Consider the following 5,540-nt stretch of genomic DNA (forward strand, 5'->3'; position numbering starts at 1 on the left):
TTGCAGCATGTGGGAAATGTTCAGGTCCTCAAATTTTATTGGCAGTCAGCATGAGACACTACCAGCTCAGAAGGTTTGCCTCGAGTCCTTGCTGCCAGATGGAACCAGCAGATAGGTTCTACCAGCTTGATCATCCTGAAAGTGAGGTTTTCTGACTGACAATTGCTTTCAGTGAACAGGAATTCATACTCTGTTTTGCAAAGCCATCTTTGAGAGATGACAGAGGTACAACAGAATGTTAGGGAAAAGAACATCTGCTCAATGTCAAACAGACTAACTCAGCAGAGACTGTCATTAGTGTCAGCCGTGGTGCAGCCACTGCTCTGTCCTTTCAGCTGTGTTAAGTGGAAGGAACCAAACCCAGAGAGGCATCACTGGGGGTCAGCACATGGAGCAGAGGGATGAGCAGGAAATGTACATATGATTAGAAAAGACTCCACAGAAGTTTTGCTACCACAAAACAATAAATCAAAAACCAAACAATTCATATTCCTTTCTGTTGCCTCAAAATAGACTTGAAAAAAATTCCACAATTTACATTGGATTACAGTTTTAGCACAAACCTTAGGTTAGACCTTTTTTTTGCAAACCAAAATGCAAGTAGGGCACCAGCTAGAATGGAAATACAAATGATTATTTAGCTAAGGTCTGATCTTACAGAATCAGCAAAAAAAGCAAAGTAAGATCAGAACCTTAGCCATGGGGGAGAAAAGTATCATATGCACATCCCTGCTATATAAAATCTAGTGCACTTGCATGGGTTTAGCAAGCTGTATTATACTCCCTTCATGCTTGTATTTAAAGAAAAAGAGTAACAAGGTATTTGAATTTAACATACAGAGACTACAAGAAACTGAAAAAGATATAAAGCCTGAAGAAAAGCAGAGCTGCCCACTGGCTCTGTTATCAACTTGGATAACAGGCATATGAAAATAAGTTGCTTGGTCATTGTAACATTAAACTATGAAAAATCCTCCCTGCAGAGCAAGACATCATTTATGCAGCTTTTCCCCATGAACACTGTTATCTGCCCTTCCTGGACCCAGAACTCACTACCAGCTCCATATGCTGCATCACGTTCAAAGCACCACACACTGGGGCTTGCATACAAGACCATGGTATTATTTGTGCTCTTGATTTAAAGAATTTTTAAATTATTATTTTAGACTCTTTCACTAAAGCAAAATTGATTCCAGCTTTACAGCTGAAAGGTCTCTAGTAACATATAATGTCATGAATGAATGTGCTGTTTTGTAACCTGGAACCATCACGTGTTTCTGGATACTCCACACATCAATGAGTATTAACCTAATTATCATTAAGGTTTCTTAATTAGTCTTAATAACACTTTATAAAAATGAAAACATAAAAAGCCTATTAATATTGCAAATGCTTAGGACTGCCTCTCACTTAGAGCTCTTCAAAAACTGCAAGTGACCGTGTCTATCAAACTCCTGTTAGGAATGCCACCTTGTGGAGAAAAGCTGTATGGAACAACGATTGCAGGTAAATTCCACTAACATTTTTACTTGTAAAAAACTGGTTTTACAGAAATAAGCCACTCTTGCGGTGTTTCAAAACTGCATCGAATTCTTTTATTAACCTTTCTGATAGAAAAATACTGTGAATATGGCTCATCTGTATAAAATGCTAATTAATTATGCAGGGAGCACTGGTTTAATTAGGAGATGGGATGCACTTATTAGCATTTTAAACAGAATCAGATTACCACAGATACTTAAAAAACAAGTCCACTAAATGCCTGCTCTATTTAGATATAATTTAGTGAATTAGTTAAAAATGTAATGAAAAAATACATTTAAATCAAAATATGTTGCTAGAGCAGAACCTATGAGCACATTTTACCTTCTCTAAGCTTTAATTGGTATATAAAAGTTCAAGTTTAACTATAAAAAGGAACCATTGGATTTTTACATTTGTCATATAAGTCTTATTATGAGCTGAAAATGAATTGAAAATGGCCATTGGATTACAAGTTGCTTGTAAAAGCTGAGAAAAAAGGGACCCAAAAGCATCTAATAAATTTGAAAAGATCTCCAACTTCTAAAAGCTTGAGAAAATAAATAATAATTAGCTACATTCAATAAAGCTGACATTTACACAGACACTTTCCTCCTGTGCTGGTCACCTCATTTTCATAATGAAAGTATATATAGCCCAAACCATCACAAGGCGTATTGTATAATGAAATTTAAAACTAATGAGCCATATCCTAATAGCCATGAGTCAAGTCAGGGTATGCATTAGTAGTCCATTTGCAATTCTCTAGAGACAGAAAGAACAAGGCTAAACATATCCAGTAGCCTATTTTGCTCTGTGTACTGATCACACCACAGCAGAACTGAAATTAGTTCATAATCTCTATCTCTCAAACCTCTGTGAAATGCTGTTCATGCTTTTGTTAAAGGCAAGTTACTCCTGGGGCAGCCAAACACAACTTGTGATTTTTTGGTTTGACCTCTTTTGTAACATGGATCTGACTTGTCTGAATTAGTCCTCTTTCTATTAAATCACATTTTTTCAAGAAATCATCTAATATGTCCAGACCAGGGATGCCTTGACTGTTCTCTTACATACTTTTATCTCTTTTTGTAACATGTCCTTCTGCTTAGACTTGCTGGATCACTCTTCCTCTGCTAGGTGGAACAGCTCTTTATTATCAATTTTTCTCTGAAGATGGTTCATCTAGGTGATTCTTCTTTCACTAAACTAAGCAAATTCCGGTTTTTGAGTCTCTCATGCCAGTGCTTCTTTTTAATGCTTTTATTGTTCTTATGGCTTTTCTGTCCAGCTTCCCAGCATTACTGAAAATTTTGACTACTGGAATTGGGCATAATATTCTTCCAAAAGGTTACACCAAAGCCAAATACAGACAGCAGTATTTCTTCCCTGGCAGTATTCCCATTTCTAACCTCGGGATCTCACTGGTTCTTTTGGCCACAAGGCATGCTGAAATTTCATGCTCAGTTGAGAATGCACATCATTTCCAGAAACCATTCAAAGTCAGCATTTCCTGCCACAAATTGTTCAACTTGCTAAGTAAGTTCTCAAATCTCTATCCTCCTAAAAACACAGGTCTACTTTAGGCCAGAGTAAAATACAAATTGCTTACAGCTCCTAACCAAGCAATTAATCTTGCTCTGATTAAGTGGCTCCTTAGTATTTAAGTTTTGTGGCATCTCTAGATTTGAACAGTCATTACTTTATTTCCTCCTGTGTTCTTAATAAACACATTAATTCACTGAAACTAACTGCTCATTGTGGTTTCAACCATTCAAGTAATTTTTAAGCCCATGATCCTGAAATGATATTAGAAGTGTATCAAAGTTGCTCCACATCAGCTAAGAGACAACTAGCTCATCTCTCCACTGAACTAAAGATGGATAAGAAAAGTTAAACTGCCAGAGATTTCCTTTTCCACACTTATCCTCAGAATACAGGCTTTCCATGCAGCACTGGACAAGTCTGTGGTGCAATGTAAACAGTGTTCAGACATATGCTATTTTTGATCTGTGTTTCCTTTTTTATACATACTTCCTTCCAGAATGATGCACATTATCTCACTAAAATCTTAGTCTCAGCAAAGTGAATTACTAGATTATCACTAACTATACCCCTAACTTTCAAGGAAACACAGAATGGAACACTTTCAACACTTAAGAATATCAGACTCTGAAACCACTTCTTTTAGTGGATTTTCTTTATAGCAGATTGGTAAGGATTTACAAAGATTTGCAAAGTGCTATAGTGCTATATAGGTGCTGCAGTGTTTATTTAGGAAAAAATACAGTGGCTACAAATGAGTAATGTGTATTTCAGGGATGCCAAACATAATATACTTAACAGCAATATCTGTTCTTGATGTCCTTGAAAGCAAAGCTGACCTTTTGAACAACAAAGATCTTCCCTGTAGAGTTCCATCAGATAAAATTTTTCTTCACCTCAAAAGTGAAAATAGCAATTCCTTTTATATCATAAAATACTAAGAAAACAGAATTATCTTCTGATGTTCTATTCATCCTTTACCTCATGTCTTCTCCCTGAGAAGAAGGGCTGTGACTAAAGGCAAGTAATGAGCACCTGGTACATCTGTAAACAAAACAAAGTATTTTCCACATAAATATTCTTATAATAAGAAATGTAAATATAGACGTTGTATTTCTTCTTACATTTGTTAAATTTGTCCCTGAGGTTTTTCATATAGTAGGAAGTGTTCAGCAAAGATTTATCTATACAGAAGAATAACAGCTTAACTAAAGCAATGCTATTACTCTGGATCATCAAAGCAAGTGGAAATGTGTAGATCTGCATGCTCACACTCTGTCACCCTGGATTTTATTGACTGATACTGCAACATCCTGCTAGACAAATAGGAACAAACTGTGTATTCAGCAAACCTAAATGGCTTGAAGAATCTTACTAACCAGCACAATATAGATTTGCTTTTCTGTACCATTGGCACACTACTTTGCCTTAAGAAGTTAATAGAAAATAACGTATGACAGCATTCAGTGTGCACAGTGTCTGCACCAAAAAAAGACCAAAAAAAGGGCACTTATGCCCAGTCCTTAATGCCTTTTGAATCTTTCATAATACTGACAGTGGGGAAAAAAATGGACCATAACAGTAGCACGAGATTTGCTGAGCCACAGTGTATCACTGACACTAAGAAAATCTGGGCTAGGAAGAAAGGAGGATTGCTTCCCTCACTATCCTATGCACCCACAGCCAGCTATTCTGAGCATGCTGGAAATTTTTTTCCCTTCCATTCCTACAGGCCCTGCAGGACAGAATATTGCACACCACAGCTGCCAGAACACAGCATTAGCACCAGCTCACAAATACTGTGTACATCCAAGATCACAACACTACTGCAGCATTTTATAATGTTCATTACTAGGATCCACAAGCAGATTTAGTGCAGGAAAATAGTTTACTGAAGTTAATCGGAGTCCAAAATTTAATTATTTTTGAAAATTAGTAAATACTATATTGTAAAAGCCTTTAGACATTCTGAGAACTGTATTAATATTGTAAGTGCTCATTAACCACTGCCCTTAGACACCGTAAGTCCCCATTGATAGCCCTTACTTAAGTACAAGTGCTCATTTTTTTACTTATTTAGTTTATATTGACTGTGATAATGGCTCATGTGATAGGAAAGCAGCAACCAGAAATTCAAACCATGCTTGGGTTACTGCCATGAACTATAAAATAATTTAGTCATGCCAAAAGAAATCCCCTGCTAGTTTAGTTCTGACCAGTTTCTCTGACACTGAGTTATCTCAGGGTAGGATGTTGACTTCTAGTCTTACCATGTTTAGAATCTCAGCTCTTCCCTTTCAGATATTTTCTACAAAAACAAGTTCTTTGAAGATGTTTCTATAAAGTATTTTAAGAGTTTGTGACAAACAGCCCTGTGATTTAAATGGCATTAAGCCCCATGGAACCAAGTACTGCAGGATTTCCTCATGCTGAACCCAAACCCTGTCCCAGTAATTCAATCCAGGCAGTTGGGC

Source organism: Passer domesticus, chromosome 1, assembly GCF_036417665.1.
Source record: "Passer domesticus isolate bPasDom1 chromosome 1, bPasDom1.hap1, whole genome shotgun sequence".
In the NCBI taxonomy this organism is placed as follows: domain Eukaryota; kingdom Metazoa; phylum Chordata; class Aves; order Passeriformes; family Passeridae; genus Passer; species Passer domesticus.